The 15,839-nt window shown below is 36.8% G+C and overlaps 14 non-coding genes across 14 annotated transcripts; all 14 read right to left on the bottom strand.

Annotated features, from left to right (window-relative positions):
* Positions 1–430: 430 nt before the first annotated feature.
* Positions 431–513, bottom strand: TRNAL-CAG (transfer RNA leucine (anticodon CAG)). The gene has a single exon. It is a non-coding gene; the product is annotated as a tRNA-Leu (tRNA).
* An 819-nt stretch (positions 514–1,332) lies between these two features.
* Positions 1,333–1,415, bottom strand: TRNAL-CAG (transfer RNA leucine (anticodon CAG)). The gene has a single exon. It is a non-coding gene; the product is annotated as a tRNA-Leu (tRNA).
* Positions 1,416–2,233: 818 nt separating this feature from the next.
* TRNAL-CAG (transfer RNA leucine (anticodon CAG)) lies at positions 2,234–2,316 on the bottom strand. The gene has a single exon. It is a non-coding gene; the product is annotated as a tRNA-Leu (tRNA).
* An 819-nt stretch (positions 2,317–3,135) lies between these two features.
* TRNAL-CAG (transfer RNA leucine (anticodon CAG)) lies at positions 3,136–3,218 on the bottom strand. The gene has a single exon. It is a non-coding gene; the product is annotated as a tRNA-Leu (tRNA).
* A 1,720-nt stretch (positions 3,219–4,938) lies between these two features.
* TRNAL-CAG (transfer RNA leucine (anticodon CAG)) lies at positions 4,939–5,021 on the bottom strand. Its single transcript has one exon. It is a non-coding gene; the product is annotated as a tRNA-Leu (tRNA).
* A 1,720-nt stretch (positions 5,022–6,741) lies between these two features.
* Positions 6,742–6,824, bottom strand: TRNAL-CAG (transfer RNA leucine (anticodon CAG)). The gene has a single exon. It is a non-coding gene; the product is annotated as a tRNA-Leu (tRNA).
* Positions 6,825–7,642: 818 nt separating this feature from the next.
* Positions 7,643–7,725, bottom strand: TRNAL-CAG (transfer RNA leucine (anticodon CAG)). The gene has a single exon. It is a non-coding gene; the product is annotated as a tRNA-Leu (tRNA).
* A 1,209-nt stretch (positions 7,726–8,934) lies between these two features.
* TRNAL-CAG (transfer RNA leucine (anticodon CAG)) lies at positions 8,935–9,017 on the bottom strand. The gene has a single exon. It is a non-coding gene; the product is annotated as a tRNA-Leu (tRNA).
* Positions 9,018–9,835: 818 nt separating this feature from the next.
* TRNAL-CAG (transfer RNA leucine (anticodon CAG)) lies at positions 9,836–9,918 on the bottom strand. Its single transcript has one exon. It is a non-coding gene; the product is annotated as a tRNA-Leu (tRNA).
* Positions 9,919–10,736: 818 nt separating this feature from the next.
* TRNAL-CAG (transfer RNA leucine (anticodon CAG)) lies at positions 10,737–10,819 on the bottom strand. Its single transcript has one exon. It is a non-coding gene; the product is annotated as a tRNA-Leu (tRNA).
* Positions 10,820–11,637: 818 nt separating this feature from the next.
* Positions 11,638–11,720, bottom strand: TRNAL-CAG (transfer RNA leucine (anticodon CAG)). The gene has a single exon. It is a non-coding gene; the product is annotated as a tRNA-Leu (tRNA).
* Positions 11,721–12,539: 819 nt separating this feature from the next.
* TRNAL-CAG (transfer RNA leucine (anticodon CAG)) lies at positions 12,540–12,622 on the bottom strand. The gene has a single exon. It is a non-coding gene; the product is annotated as a tRNA-Leu (tRNA).
* An 819-nt stretch (positions 12,623–13,441) lies between these two features.
* Positions 13,442–13,524, bottom strand: TRNAL-CAG (transfer RNA leucine (anticodon CAG)). The gene has a single exon. It is a non-coding gene; the product is annotated as a tRNA-Leu (tRNA).
* An 819-nt stretch (positions 13,525–14,343) lies between these two features.
* On the bottom strand, positions 14,344–14,426 carry TRNAL-CAG (transfer RNA leucine (anticodon CAG)). The gene has a single exon. It is a non-coding gene; the product is annotated as a tRNA-Leu (tRNA).
* Positions 14,427–15,839: the final 1,413 nt, after the last annotated feature.

Raw genomic sequence — 15,839 nt, 5'->3', positions numbered from 1 at the left:
TAAAGAGCTGGCTAATGAATTTGGCTTATATGCTTGGTAGGATTGCTTTGTGGCGACACCAGTGGGATTTGAGGCCATGAGCTCTGCTTTACAATAGCAATACTCTGACCAATAATCATTGGAGCCCTCATTCGTAATGTGGAAGGTATTTTATCTTGCAAGGAAAATATATGAGGAAATGTAGATGATAAAAATGTAATGGAATAGGAGATGGAAATCAGAAGTACGATTGAAGACCTTATTTCCAAGGAAGGCTGCAACCTGAATTGTGGTTTGTTTCAAAGGGGTAATTATGTTGTGAGCGCTCGAGATTTCCGTGGTGGAAATTGAAACTGAGGTGTGAAGTGAGTGTTTGTCCAATTTTTAGGATGTTTTGTTACCTTTAAATTAGTATGAGGATATATAGAAGAAAGATAAAATGTAACCTTACTGTCAGGAGTGGGATTTGAACCCACGCCTCCAGGAGAGACTGCGACCTGAACGCAGCGCCTTAGACCGCTCGGCCATCCTGACATACAAAAGCTTAGGTTTTCGAAAAGTTGAATATAACAAAAAAGACAGCATATAGCTCTGCTGTTTATGTTGCTGTTAAGACTTTTGATTTAAAGTATGGGTACAAATTGATTTTACAATCATTTGCACAGAAATATGTTCCTACTTGGCTAAATGACAGACATCTTGTACAAATAACATTGAAAAAGCTTTTTTAGTCATAGTTTAGCTTTTTCTAATTTGAATTTCCAATTGAATTTGGTATATGATGTACTTTTTTTCCCAATTCTTACAATGTCATGGGTTAAGACAGTATAGTTTTCTTTTAATTTTCAGCATTGGGAAGCTTGTGCCAGAGTTTGTTGCTTAATCCATATTCATGCACCATTGAAATAGAATTTGGGAATCTTTAAAGAGCTGGCTAATGAATTTGGCTTATATGCTTGGTAGGATTGCTTTGTGGCGACACCAGTGGGATTTGAGGCCATGAGCTCTGCTTTACAAGAGCAATGCTCTGACCAATAATCATTGGAGCCCTCATTCGTAATGTGGAAGGTATTTTATCTTGCAAGGAAAATATATGAGGAAATGTAGATGATAAAAATGTAATGGAATAGGAGATGGAAATCAGAAGTACGATTGAAGACCTTATTTCCAAGGAAGGCTGCAACCTGAATTGTGGTTTGTTACAAAGGGGTAATTATGTTGTGAGCGCTCGAGATTTCCGTGGTGGAAATTGAAACTGAGGTGTGAAGTGAGTGTTTGTCCAATTTTTAGGATGTTTTGTTACCTTTAAATTAGTATGAGGATATATAGAAGAAAGATAAAATGTAACCTTACTGTCAGGAGTGGGATTTGAACCCACGCCTCCAGGAGAGACTGCGACCTGAACGCAGCGCCTTAGACCGCTCGGCCATCCTGACATACAAAAGCTTAGGTTTTCGAAAAGTTGAATATAACAAAAAAGACAGCATATAGCTCTGCTGTTTATGTTGCTGTTAAGACTTTTGATTTAAGGTATGGGTATAAATTGATTTTACAATCATTTGCACAGAAATATGTTCCTACTTGGCTAAATGACAGACATCTTGTACAAATAACATCGAAAAAGCTTTTTTAGTCATAGTTTAGCTTTTTCTAATTTGAATTTCCAATTGAATTTGGTATATGATGTACTTTTTTCCCAATTCTTACAATGTCATGGGTTAAGACAGTATAGTTTTCTTTTAATTTTCAGCATTGGGAAGCTTGTGCCAGAGTTTGTTGCTTAATCCATATTCATGCACCATTGAAATAGAATTTGGGAATCTTTAAAGAGCTGGCTAATGAATTTGGCTTATATGCTTGGTAGGATTGCTTTGTGGCGACACCAGTGGGATTTGAGGCCATGAGCTCTGCTTTACAAGAGCAATGCTCTGACCAATAATCATTGGAGCCCTCATTCGTAATGTGGAAGGTATTTTATCTTGCAAGGAAAATATATGAGGAAATGTAGATGATAAAAATGTAATGGAATAGGAGATGGAAATCAGAAGTACGATTGAAGACCTTATTTCCAAGGAAGGCTGCAACCTGAATTGTGGTTTGTTTCAAAGGGGTAATTATGTTGTGAGCGCTCGAGATTTCCGTGGTGGAAATTGAAACTGAGGTGTGAAGTGAGTGTTTGTCCAATTTTTAGGATGTTTTGTTACCTTTAAATTAGTATGAGGATATATAGAAGAAAGATAAAATGTAACCTTACTGTCAGGAGTGGGATTTGAACCCACGCCTCCAGGAGAGACTGCGACCTGAACGCAGCGCCTTAGACCGCTCGGCCATCCTGACATACAAAAGCTTAGGTTTTCGAAAAGTTGAATATAACAAAAAAGACAGCATATAGCTCTGCTGTTTATGTTGCTGTTAAGACTTTTGATTTAAAGTATGGGTACAAATTGATTTTACAATCATTTGCACAGAAATATGTTCCTACTTGGCTAAATGACAGACATCTTGTACAAATAACATCGAAAAAGCTTTTTTAGTCATAGTTTACCTTTTTCTAATTTGAATTTCCAATTGAATTTGGTATTTGATGTACTTTTTTTCCCAATTCTTACAATGTCATGGGTTAAGACAGTATAGTTTTCTTTTAATTTTCAGCATTGGGAAGCTTGTGTCAGAGTTTGTTGCTTAATCCATATTCATGCACCATTGAAATAGAATTTGGGAATCTTTAAAGAGCTGGCTAATGAATTTGGCTTATATGCTTGGTAGGATTGCTTTGTGGCGACACCAGTGGGATTTGAGGCCATGAGCTCTGCTTTACAAGAGCAATGCTCTGACCAATAATCATTGGAGCCCTCATTCGTAATGTGGAAGGTATTTTATCTTGCAAGGAAAATATATGAGGAAATGTAGATGATAAAAATGTAATGGAATAGGAGATGGAAATCAGAAGTACGATTGAAGACCTTATTTCCAAGGAAGGCTGCAACCTGAATTGTGGTTTGTTTCAAAGGGGTAATTATGTTGTGAGCGCTCGAGATTTCCGTGGTGGAAATTGAAACTGAGGTGTGAAGTGAGTGTTTGTCCAATTTTTAGGATGTTTTGTTACCTTTAAATTAGTATGAGGATATATAGAAGAAAGATAAAATGTAACCTTACTGTCAGGAGTGGGATTTGAACCCACGCCTCCAGGAGAGACTGCGACCTGAACGCAGCGCCTTAGACCGCTCGGCCATCCTGACATACAAAAGCTTAGGTTTTCGAAAAGTTGAATATAACAAAAAAGACAGCATATAGCTCTGCTGTTTATGTTGCTGTTAAGACTTTTGATTTAAAGTATGGGTACAAATTGATTTTACAATCATTTGCACAGAAATATGTTCCTACTTGGCTAAATGACAGACATCTTGTACAAATAACATCGAAAAAGCTTTTTTAGTCATAGTTTACCTTTTTCTAATTTGAATTTCCAATTGAATTTGGTATTTGATGTACTTTTTTTCCCAATTCTTACAATGTCATGGGTTAAGACAGTATAGTTTTCTTTTAATTTTCAGCATTGGGAAGCTTGTGTCAGAGTTTGTTGCTTAATCCATATTCATGCACCATTGAAATAGAATTTGGGAATCTTTAAAGAGCTGGCTAATGAATTTGGCTTATATGCTTGGTAGGATTGCTTTGTGGCGACACCAGTGGGATTTGAGGCCATGAGCTCTGCTTTACAAGAGCAATGCTCTGACCAATAATCATTGGAGCCCTCATTCGTAATGTGGAAGGTATTTTATCTTGCAAGGAAAATATATGAGGAAATGTAGATGATAAAAATGTAATGGAATAGGAGATGGAAATCAGAAGTACGATTGAAGACCTTATTTCCAAGGAAGGCTGCAACCTGAATTGTGGTTTGTTTCAAAGGGGTAATTATGTTGTGAGCGCTCGAGATTTCCGTGGTGGAAATTGAAACTGAGGTGTGAAGTGAGTGTTTGTCCAATTTTTAGGATGTTTTGTTACCTTTAAATTAGTATGAGGATATATAGAAGAAAGATAAAATGTAACCTTACTGTCAGGAGGGGGATTTGAACCCACGCCTCCAGGAGAGACTGCGACCTGAACGCAGCGCCTTAGACCGCTCGGCCATCCTGACATACAAAAGCTTAGGTTTTCGAAAAGTTGAATATAACAAAAAAGACAGCATATAGCTCTGCTGTTTATGTTGCTGTTAAGACTTTTGATTTAAAGTATGGGTACAAATTGATTTTACAATCATTTGCACAGAAATATGTTCCTACTTGGCTAAATGACAGACATCTTGTACAAATAACATCGAAAAAGCTTTTTTAGTCATAGTTTAGCTTTTTCTAATTTGAATTTCCAATTGAATTTGGTATATGATGTACTTTTTTCCCAATTCTTACAATGTCATGGGTTAAGACAGTATAGTTTTCTTTTAATTTTCAGCATTGGGAAGCTTGTGCCAGAGTTTGTTGCTTAATCCATATCCATGCACCATTGAAATAGAATTTGGGAATCTTTAAAGAGCTGGCTAATGAATTTGGCTTATATGCTTGGTAGGATTGCTTTGTGGCGACACCAGTGGGATTTGAGGCCATGAGCTCTGCTTTACAAGAGTAATGCTCTGACCAATAATCATTGGAGCCCTCATTCGTAATGTGGAAGGTATTTTATCTTGCAAGGAAAATATATGAGGAAATGTAGATGATAAAAATGTAATGGAATAGGAGATGGAAATCAGAAGTACGATTGAAGACCTTATTTCCAAGGAAGGCTGCAACCTGAATTGTGGTTTGTTTCAAAGGGGTAATTATGTTGTGAGCGCTCGAGATTTCCGTGGTGGAAATTGAAACTGAGGTGTGAAGTGAGTGTTTGTCCAATTTTTAGGATGTTTTGTTACCTTTAAATTAGTATGAGGATATATAGAAGAAAGATAAAATGTAACCTTACTGTCAGGAGTGGGATTTGAACCCACGCCTCCAGGAGAGACTGCGACCTGAACGCAGCGCCTTAGACCGCTCGGCCATCCTGACATACAAAAGCTTAGGTTTTCGAAAAGTTGAATATAACAAAAAAGACAGCATATAGCTCTGCTGTTTATGTTGCTGTTAAGACTTTTGATTTAAAGTATGGGTACAAATTGATTTTACAATCATTTGCACAGAAATATGTTCCTACTTGGCTAAATGACAGACATCTTGTACAAATAACATCGAAAAAGCTTTTTTAGTCATAGTTTACCTTTTTCTAATTTGAATTTCCAATTGAATTTGGTATTTGATGTACTTTTTTTCCCAATTCTTACAATGTCATGGGTTAAGACAGTATAGTTTTCTTTTAATTTTCAGCATTGGGAAGCTTGTGTCAGAGTTTGTTGCTTAATCCATATTCATGCACCATTGAAATAGAATTTGGGAATCTTTAAAGAGCTGGCTAATGAATTTGGCTTATATGCTTGGTAGGATTGCTTTGTGGCGACACCAGTGGGATTTGAGGCCATGAGCTCTGCTTTACAAGAGCAATGCTCTGACCAATAATCATTGGAGCCCTCATTCGTAATGTGGAAGGTATTTTATCTTGCAAGGAAAATATATGAGGAAATGTAGATGATAAAAATGTAATGGAATAGGAGATGGAAATCAGAAGTACGATTGAAGACCTTATTTCCAAGGAAGGCTGCAACCTGAATTGTGGTTTGTTTCAAAGGGGTAATTATGTTGTGAGCGCTCGAGATTTCCGTGGTGGAAATTGAAACTGAGGTGTGAAGTGAGTGTTTGTCCAATTTTTAGGATGTTTTGTTACCTTTAAATTAGTATGAGGATATATAGAAGAAAGATAAAATGTAACCTTACTGTCAGGAGGGGGATTTGAACCCACGCCTCCAGGAGAGACTGCGACCTGAACGCAGCGCCTTAGACCGCTCGGCCATCCTGACATACAAAAGCTTAGGTTTTCGAAAAGTTGAATATAACAAAAAAGACAGCATATAGCTCTGCTGTTTATGTTGCTGTTAAGACTTTTGATTTAAAGTATGGGTACAAATTGATTTTACAATCATTTGCACAGAAATATGTTCCTACTTGGCTAAATGACAGACATCTTGTACAAATAACATCGAAAAAGCTTTTTTAGTCATAGTTTAGCTTTTTCTAATTTGAATTTCCAATTGAATTTGGTATATGATGTACTTTTTTCCCAATTCTTACAATGTCATGGGTTAAGACAGTATAGTTTTCTTTTAATTTTCAGCATTGGGAAGCTTGTGCCAGAGTTTGTTGCTTAATCCATATCCATGCACCATTGAAATAGAATTTGGGAATCTTTAAAGAGCTGGCTAATGAATTTGGCTTATATGCTTGGTAGGATTGCTTTGTGGCGACACCAGTGGGATTTGAGGCCATGAGCTCTGCTTTACAAGAGCAATGCTCTGACCAATAATCATTGGAGCCCTCATTCGTAATGTGGAAGGTATTTTATCTTGCAAGGAAAATATATGAGGAAATGTAGATGATAAAAATGTAATGGAATAGGAGATGGAAATCAGAAGTACGATTGAAGACCTTATTTCCAAGGAAGGCTGCAACCTGAATTGTGGTTTGTTTCAAAGGGGTAATTATGTTGTGAGCGCTCGAGATTTCCGTGGTGGAAATTGAAACTGAGGTGTGAAGTGAGTGTTTGTCCAATTTTTAGGATGTTTTGTTACCTTTAAATTAGTATGAGGATATATAGAAGAAAGATAAAATGTAACCTTACTGTCAGGAGTGGGATTTGAACCCACGCCTCCAGGAGAGACTGCGACCTGAACGCAGCGCCTTAGACCGCTCGGCCATCCTGACATACAAAAGCTTAGGTTTTCGAAAAGTTGAATATAACAAAAAAGACAGCATATAGCTCTGCTGTTTATGTTGCTGTTAAGACTTTTGATTTAAAGTATGGGTACAAATTGATTTTACAATCATTTGCACAGAAATATGTTCCTACTTGGCTAAATGACAGACATCTTGTACAAATAACATCGAAAAAGCTTTTTTAGTCATAGTTTAGCTTTTTCTAATTTGAATTTCCAATTGAATTTGGTATATGATGTACTTTTTTCCCAATTCTTACAATGTCATGGGTTAAGACAGTATAGTTTTCTTTTAATTTTCCGCATTGGGAAGCTTGTGCCAGAGTTTGTTGCTTAATCCATATTCATGCACCATTGAAATAGAATTTGGGAATCTTTAAAGAGCTGGCTAATGAATTTGGCTTATATGCTTGGTAGGATTGCTTTGTGGCGACACCAGTGGGATTTGAGGCCATGAGCTCTGCTTTACAAGAGCAATGCTCTGACCAATAATCATTGGAGCCCTCATTCGTAATGTGGAAGGTATTTTATCTTGCAAGGAAAATATATGAGGAAATGTAGATGATAAAAATGTAATGGAATAGGAGATGGAAATCAGAAGTACGATTGAAGACCTTATTTCCAAGGAAGGCTGCAACCTGAATTTTGGTTTGTTTCAAAGGGGTAATTATGTTGTGAGCGCTCGAGATTTCCGTGGTGGAAATTGAAACTGAGGTGTGAAGTGAGTGTTTGTCCAATTTTTAGGATGTTTTGTTACCTTTAAATTAGTATGAGGATATATAGAAGAAAGATAAAATGTAACCTTACTGTCAGGAGTGGGATTTGAACCCACGCCTCCAGGAGAGACTGCGACCTGAACGCAACGCCTTAGACCGCTCGGCCATCCTGACATACAAAAGCTTAGGTTTTCGAAAAGTTGAATATAACAAAAAAGACAGCATATAGCTCTGCTGTTTATGTTGCTGTTAAGACTTTTGATTTAAAGTATGGGTACAAATTGATTTTACAATCATTTGCACAGAAATATGTTCCTACTTGGCTAAATGACAGACATCTTGTACAAATAACATCGAATAAGCTTTTTTAGTCATAGTTTAGCTTTTTCTAATTTGAATTTCCAATTGAATTTGGTATATGATGTACTTTTTTCCCAATTCTTACAATGTCATGGGTTAAGACAGTATAGTTTTCTTTTAATTTTCAGCATTGGGAAGCTTGTGCCAGAGTTTGTTGCTTAATCCATATTCATGCACCATTGAAATAGAATTTGGGAATCTTTAAAGAGCTGGCTAATGAATTTGGCTTATATGCTTGGTAGGATTGCTTTGTGGCGACACCAGTGGGATTTGAGGCCATGAGCTCTGCTTTACAAGAGCAATGCTCTGACCAATAATCATTGGAGCCCTCATTCGTAATGTGGAAGGTATTTTATCTTGCAAGGAAAATATATAAGGAAATGTAGATGATAAAAATGTAATGGAATAGGAGATGGAAATCAGAAGTACGATTGAAGACCTTATTTCCAAGGAAGTACTTTTTTCCCAATTCTTACAATGTCATGGGTTAAGACAGTATAGTTTTCTTTTAATTTTCAGCATTGGGAAGCTTGTGCCAGAGTTTGTTGCTTAATCCATATCCATGCACCATTGAAATAGAATTTGGGAATCTTTAAAGAGCTGGCTAATGAATTTGGCTTATATGCTTGGTAGGATTGCTTTGTGGCGACACCAGTGGGATTTGAGGCCATGAGCTCTGCTTTACAAGAGCAATGCTCTGACCAATAATCATTGGAGCCCTCATTCGTAATGTGGAAGGTATTTTATCTTGCAAGGAAAATATATGAGGAAATGTAGATGATAAAAATGTAATGGAATAGGAGATGGAAATCAGAAGTACGATTGAAGACCTTATTTCCAAGGAAGGCTGCAACCTGAATTGTGGTTTGTTTCAAAGGGGTAATTATGTTGTGAGCGCTCGAGATTTCCGTGGTGGAAATTGAAACTGAGGTGTGAAGTGAGTGTTTGTCCAATTTTTAGGATGTTTTGTTACCTTTAAATTAGTATGAGGATATATAGAAGAAAGATAAAATGTAACCTTACTGTCAGGAGTGGGATTTGAACCCACGCCTCCAGGAGAGACTGCGACCTGAACGCAGCGCCTTAGACCGCTCGGCCATCCTGACATACAAAAGCTTAGGTTTTCGAAAAGTTGAATATAACAAAAAAGACAGCATATAGCTCTGCTGTTTATGTTGCTGTTAAGACTTTTGATTTAAAGTATGGGTACAAATTGATTTTACAATCATTTGCACAGAAATATGTTCCTACTTGGCTAAATGACAGACATCTTGTACAAATAACATCGAAAAAGCTTTTTTAGTCATAGTTTAGCTTTTTCTAATTTGAATTTCCAATTGAATTTGGTATATGATGTACTTTTTTCCCAATTCTTACAATGTCATGGGTTAAGACAGTATAGTTTTCTTTTAATTTTCCGCATTGGGAAGCTTGTGCCAGAGTTTGTTGCTTAATCCATATTCATGCACCATTGAAATAGAATTTGGGAATCTTTAAAGAGCTGGCTAATGAATTTGGCTTATATGCTTGGTAGGATTGCTTTGTGGCGACACCAGTGGGATTTGAGGCCATGAGCTCTGCTTTACAAGAGCAATGCTCTGACCAATAATCATTGGAGCCCTCATTCGTAATGTGGAAGGTATTTTATCTTGCAAGGAAAATATATGAGGAAATGTAGATGATAAAAATGTAATGGAATAGGAGATGGAAATCAGAAGTACGATTGAAGACCTTATTTCCAAGGAAGGCTGCAACCTGAATTTTGGTTTGTTTCAAAGGGGTAATTATGTTGTGAGCGCTCGAGATTTCCGTGGTGGAAATTGAAACTGAGGTGTGAAGTGAGTGTTTGTCCAATTTTTAGGATGTTTTGTTACCTTTAAATTAGTATGAGGATATATAGAAGAAAGATAAAATGTAACCTTACTGTCAGGAGTGGGATTTGAACCCACGCCTCCAGGAGAGACTGCGACCTGAACGCAACGCCTTAGACCGCTCGGCCATCCTGACATACAAAAGCTTAGGTTTTCGAAAAGTTGAATATAACAAAAAAGACAGCATATAGCTCTGCTGTTTATGTTGCTGTTAAGACTTTTGATTTAAAGTATGGGTACAAATTGATTTTACAATCATTTGCACAGAAATATGTTCCTACTTGGCTAAATGACAGACATCTTGTACAAATAACATCGAATAAGCTTTTTTAGTCATAGTTTAGCTTTTTCTAATTTGAATTTCCAATTGAATTTGGTATATGATGTACTTTTTTCCCAATTCTTACAATGTCATGGGTTAAGACAGTATAGTTTTCTTTTAATTTTCAGCATTGGGAAGCTTGTGCCAGAGTTTGTTGCTTAATCCATATTCATGCACCATTGAAATAGAATTTGGGAATCTTTAAAGAGCTGGCTAATGAATTTGGCTTATATGCTTGGTAGGATTGCTTTGTGGCGACACCAGTGGGATTTGAGGCCATGAGCTCTGCTTTACAAGAGCAATGCTCTGACCAATAATCATTGGAGCCCTCATTCGTAATGTGGAAGGTATTTTATCTTGCAAGGAAAATATATAAGGAAATGTAGATGATAAAAATGTAATGGAATAGGAGATGGAAATCAGAAGTACGATTGAAGACCTTATTTCCAAGGAAGGCTGCAACCTGAATTGTGGTTTGTTTCAAAGGGGTAATTATTTTGTGAGCGCTCGAGATTTCCGTGGTGGAAATTGAAACTGAGGTGTGAAGTGAGTGTTTGTCCAATTTTTAGGATGTTTTGTTACCTTTAAATTAGTATGAGGATATATAGAAGAAAGATAAAATGTAACCTTACTGTCAGGAGTGGGATTTGAACCCACGCCTCCAGGAGAGACTGCGACCTGAACGCAGCGCCTTAGACCGCTCGGCCATCCTGACATACAAAAGCTTAGGTTTTCGAAAAGTTGAATATAACAAAAAAGACAGCATATAGCTCTGCTGTTTATGTTGCTGTTAAGACTTTTGATTTAAAGTATGGGTACAAATTGATTTTACAATCATTTGCATAGAAATATGTTCCTACTTGGCTAAATGACAGACATCTTGTACAAATAACATCGAAAAAGCTTTTTTAGTCATAGTTTAGCTTTTTCTAATTTGAATTTCCAATTGAATTTGGTATATGATGTACTTTTTTCCCAATTCTTACAATGTCATGGGTTAAGACAGTATAGTTTTCTTTTAATTTTCAGCATTGGGAAGCTTGTGCCAGAGTTTGTTGCTTAATCCATATTCATGCACCATTGAAATAGAATTTGGGAATCTTTAAAGAGCTGGCTAATGAATTTGGCTTATATGCTTGGTAGGATTGCTTTGTGGCGACACCAGTGGGATTTGAGGCCATGAGCTCTGCTTTACAAGAGCAATGCTCTGACCAATAATCATTGGAGCCCTCATTCGTAATGTGGAAGGTATTTTATCTTGCAAGGAAAATATATGAGGAAATGTAGATGATAAAAATGTAATGGAATAGGAGATGGAAATCAGAAGTACGATTGAAGACCTTATTTCCAAGGAAGGCTGCAACCTGAATTGTGGTTTGTTTCAAAGGGGTAATTATGTTGTGAGCGCTCGAGATTTCCGTGGTGGAAATTGAAACTGAGGTGTGAAGTGAGTGTTTGTCCAATTTTTAGGATGTTTTGTTACCTTTAAATTAGTATGAGGATATATAGAAGAAAGATAAAATGTAACCTTACTGTCAGGAGTGGGATTTGAACCCACGCCTCCAGGAGAGACTGCGACCTGAACGCAGCGCCTTAGACCGCTCGGCCATCCTGACATACAAAAGCTTAGGTTTTCGAAAAGTTGAATATAACAAAAAAGACAGCATATAGCTCTGCTGTTTATGTTGCTGTTAAGACTTTTGATTTAAAGTATGGGTACAAATTGATTTTACAATCATTTGCACAGAAATATGTTCCTACTTGGCTAAATGACAGACATCTTGTACAAATAACATCGAAAAAGCTTTTTTAGTCATAGTTTAGCTTTTTCTAATTTGAATTTCCAATTGAATTTGGTATATGATGTACTTTTTTTCCCAATTCTTACAATGTCATGGGTTAAGACAGTATAGTTTTCTTTTAATTTTCAGCATTGGGAAGCTTGTGCCAGAGTTTGTTGCTTAATCCATATTCATGCACCATTGAAATAGAATTTGGGAATCTTTAAAGAGCTGGCTAATGAATTTGGCTTATATGCTTGGTAGGATTGCTTTGTGGCGACACCAGTGGGATTTGAGGCCATGAGCTCTGCTTTACAAGAGCAATGCTCTGACCAATAATCATTGGAGCCCTCATTCGTAATGTGGAAGGTATTTTATCTTGCAAGGAAAATATATGAGGAAATGTAGATGATAAAAATGTAATGGAATAGGAGATGGAAATCAGAAGTACGATTGAAGACCTTATTTCCAAGGAAGGCTGCAACCTGAATTGTGGTTTGTTTCAAAGGGGTAATTATGTTGTGAGCGCTCGAGATTTCCGTGGTGGAAATTGAAACTGAGGTGTGAAGTGAGTGTTTGTCCAATTTTTAGGATGTTTTGTTACCTTTAAATTAGTATGAGGATATATAGAAGAAAGATAAAATGTAACCTTACTGTCAGGAGTGGGATTTGAACCCACGCCTCCAGGAGAGACTGCGACCTGAACGCAGCGCCTTAGACCGCTCGGCCATCCTGACATACAAAAGCTTAGGTTTTCGAAAAGTTGAATATAACAAAAAAGACAGCATATAGCTCTGCTGTTTATGTTGCTGTTAAGACTTTTGATTTAAAGTATGGGTACAAATTGATTTTACAATCATTTGCACAGAAATATGTTCCTACTTGGCTAAATGACAGACATCTTGTACAAATAACATCGAAAAAGCTTTTTTAGTCATAGTTTACCTTTTTCTAATTTGAATTTCCAATTGAATTTGGTATTTGATGTACTTTTTTTCCCAATTCTTACAATGTCATGGGTTAAGACAGTATAGTTTTCTTTTAATTTTCAGCATTGGGAAGCTTGTGCCAGAGTTTGTTGCTTAATCCATATTCATGCACCATTGAAATAGAATTTGGGAATCTTTAAAGAGCTGGCTAATGAATTTGGCTTATATGCTTGGTAGGATTGCTTTGTGGCGACACCAGTGGGATTTGAGGCCATGAGCTCTGCTTTACAAGAGCAATGCTCTGACCAATAATCATTGGAGCCCTCATTCGTAATGTGGAAGGTATTTTATCTTGCAAGGAAAATATATAAGGAAATGTAGATGATAAAAATGTAATGGAATAGGAGATGGAAATCAGAAGTACGATTGAAGACCTTATTTCCAAGGAAGGCTGCAACCTGAATTGTGGTTTGTTTCAAAGGGGTAATTATTTTGTGAGCGCTCGAGATTTCCGTGGTGGAAATTGAAACTGAGGTGTGAAGTGAGTGTTTGTCCAATTTTTAGGATGTTTTGTTACCTTTAAATTAGTATGAGGATATATAGAAGAAAGATAAAATGTAACCTTACTGTCAGGAGTGGGATTTGAACCCACGCCTCCAGGAGAGACTGCGACCTGAACGCAGCGCCTTAGACCGCTCGGCCATCCTGACATACAAAAGCTTAGGTTTTCGAAAAGTTGAATATAACAAAAAAGACAGCATATAGCTCTGCTGTTTATGTTGCTGTTAAGACTTTTGATTTAAAGTATGGGTACAAATTGATTTTACAATCATTTGCACAGAAATATGTTCCTACTTGGCTAAATGACAGACATCTTGTACAAATAACATCGAAAAAGCTTTTTTAGTCATAGTTTACCTTTTTCTAATTTGAATTTCCAATTGAATTTGGTATTTGATGTACTTTTTTTCCCAATTCTTACAATGTCATGGGTTAAGACAGTATAGTTTTCTTTTAATTTTCAGCATTGGGAAGCTTGTGTCAGAGTTTGTTGCTTAATCCATATTCATGCACCATTGAAATAGAATTTGGGAATCTTTAAAGAGCTGGCTAATGAATTTGGCTTATATGCTTGGTAGGATTGCTTTGTGGCGACACCAGTGGGATTTGAGGCCATGAGCTCTGCTTTACAAGAGTAATGCTCTGACCAATAATCATTGGAGCCCTCATTCGTAATGTGGAAGGTATTTTATCTTGCAAGGAAAATATATGAGGAAATGTAGATGATAAAAATGTAATGGAATAGGAGATGGAAATCAGAAGTACGATTGAAGACCTTATTTCCAAGGAAGGCTGCAACCTGAATTGTGGTTTGTTTCAAAGGGGTAATTATGTTGTGAGCGCTCGAGATTTCCGTGGTGGAAATTGAAACTGAGGTGTGAAGTGAGTGTTTGTCCAATTTTTAGGATGTTTTGTTACCTTTAAATTAGTATGAGGATATATAGAAGAAAGATAAAATGTAACCTTACTGTCAGGAGTGGGATTTGAACCCACGCCTCCAGGAGAGACTGCGACCTGAACGCAGCGCCTTAGACCGCTCGGCCATCCTGACATACAAAAGCTTAGGTTTTCGAAAAGTTGAATATAACAAAAAAGACAGCATATAGCTCTGCTGTTTATGTTGCTGTTAAGACTTTTGATTTAAAGTATGGGTACAAATTGATTTTACAATCATTTGCACAGAAATATGTTCCTACTTGGCTAAATGACAGACATCTTGTACAAATAACATCGAAAAAGCTTTTTTAGTCATAGTTTACCTTTTTCTAATTTGAATTTCCAATTGAATTTGGTATTTGATGTACTTTTTTTCCCAATTCTTACAATGTCATGGGTTAAGACAGTATAGTTTTCTTTTAATTTTCAGCATTGGGAAGCTTGTGTCAGAGTTTGTTGCTTAATCCATATTCATGCACCATTGAAATAGAATTTGGGAATCTTTAAAGAGCTGGCTAATGAATTTGGCTTATATGCTTGGTAGGATTGCTTTGTGGCGACACCAGTGGGATTTGAGGCCATGAGCTCTGCTTTACAAGAGCAATGCTCTGACCAATAATCATTGGAGCCCTCATTCGTAATGTGGAAGGTATTTTATCTTGCAAGGAAAATATATGAGGAAATGTAGATGATAAAAATGTAATGGAATAGGAGATGGAAATCAGAAGTACGATTGAAGACCTTATTTCCAAGGAAGGCTGCAACCTGAATTGTGGTTTGTTTCAAAGGGGTAATTATGTTGTGAGCGCTCGAGATTTCCGTGGTGGAAATTGAAACTGAGGTGTGAAGTGAGTGTTTGTCCAATTTTTAGGATGTTTTGTTACCTTTAAATTAGTATGAGGATATATAGAAGAAAGATAAAATGTAACCTTACTGTCAGGAGGGGGATTTGAACCCACGCCTCCAGGAGAGACTGCGACCTGAACGCAGCGCCTTAGACCGCTCGGCCATCCTGACATACAAAAGCTTAGGTTTTCGAAAAGTTGAATATAACAAAAAAGACAGCATATAGCTCTGCTGTTTATGTTGCTGTTAAGACTTTTGATTTAAAGTATGGGTACAAATTGATTTTACAATCATTTGCACAGAAATATGTTCCTACTTGGCTAAATGACAGACATCTTGTACAAATAACATCGAAAAAGCTTTTTTAGTCATAGTTTAGCTTTTTCTAATTTGAATTTCCAATTGAATTTGGTATATGATGTACTTTTTTCCCAATTCTTACAATGTCATGGGTTAAGACAGTATAGTTTTCTTTTAATTTTCAGCATTGGGAAGCTTGTGCCAGAGTTTGTTGCTTAATCCATATCCATGCACCATTGAAATAGAATTTGGGAATCTTTAAAGAGCTGGCTAATGAATTTGGCTTATATGCTTGGTAGGATTGCTTTGTGGCGACACCAGTGGGATTTGAGGCCATGAGCTCTGCTTTACAAGAGCAATGCTCTGACCAATAATCATTGGA

Source organism: Mixophyes fleayi, chromosome 1 (genome assembly GCF_038048845.1).
Source record: "Mixophyes fleayi isolate aMixFle1 chromosome 1, aMixFle1.hap1, whole genome shotgun sequence".
NCBI lineage: Eukaryota > Metazoa > Chordata > Amphibia > Anura > Limnodynastidae > Mixophyes > Mixophyes fleayi.
Note: the sequence above shows the minus strand (reverse complement) of the source record. Positions and strands in the feature narration are given on the sequence as shown.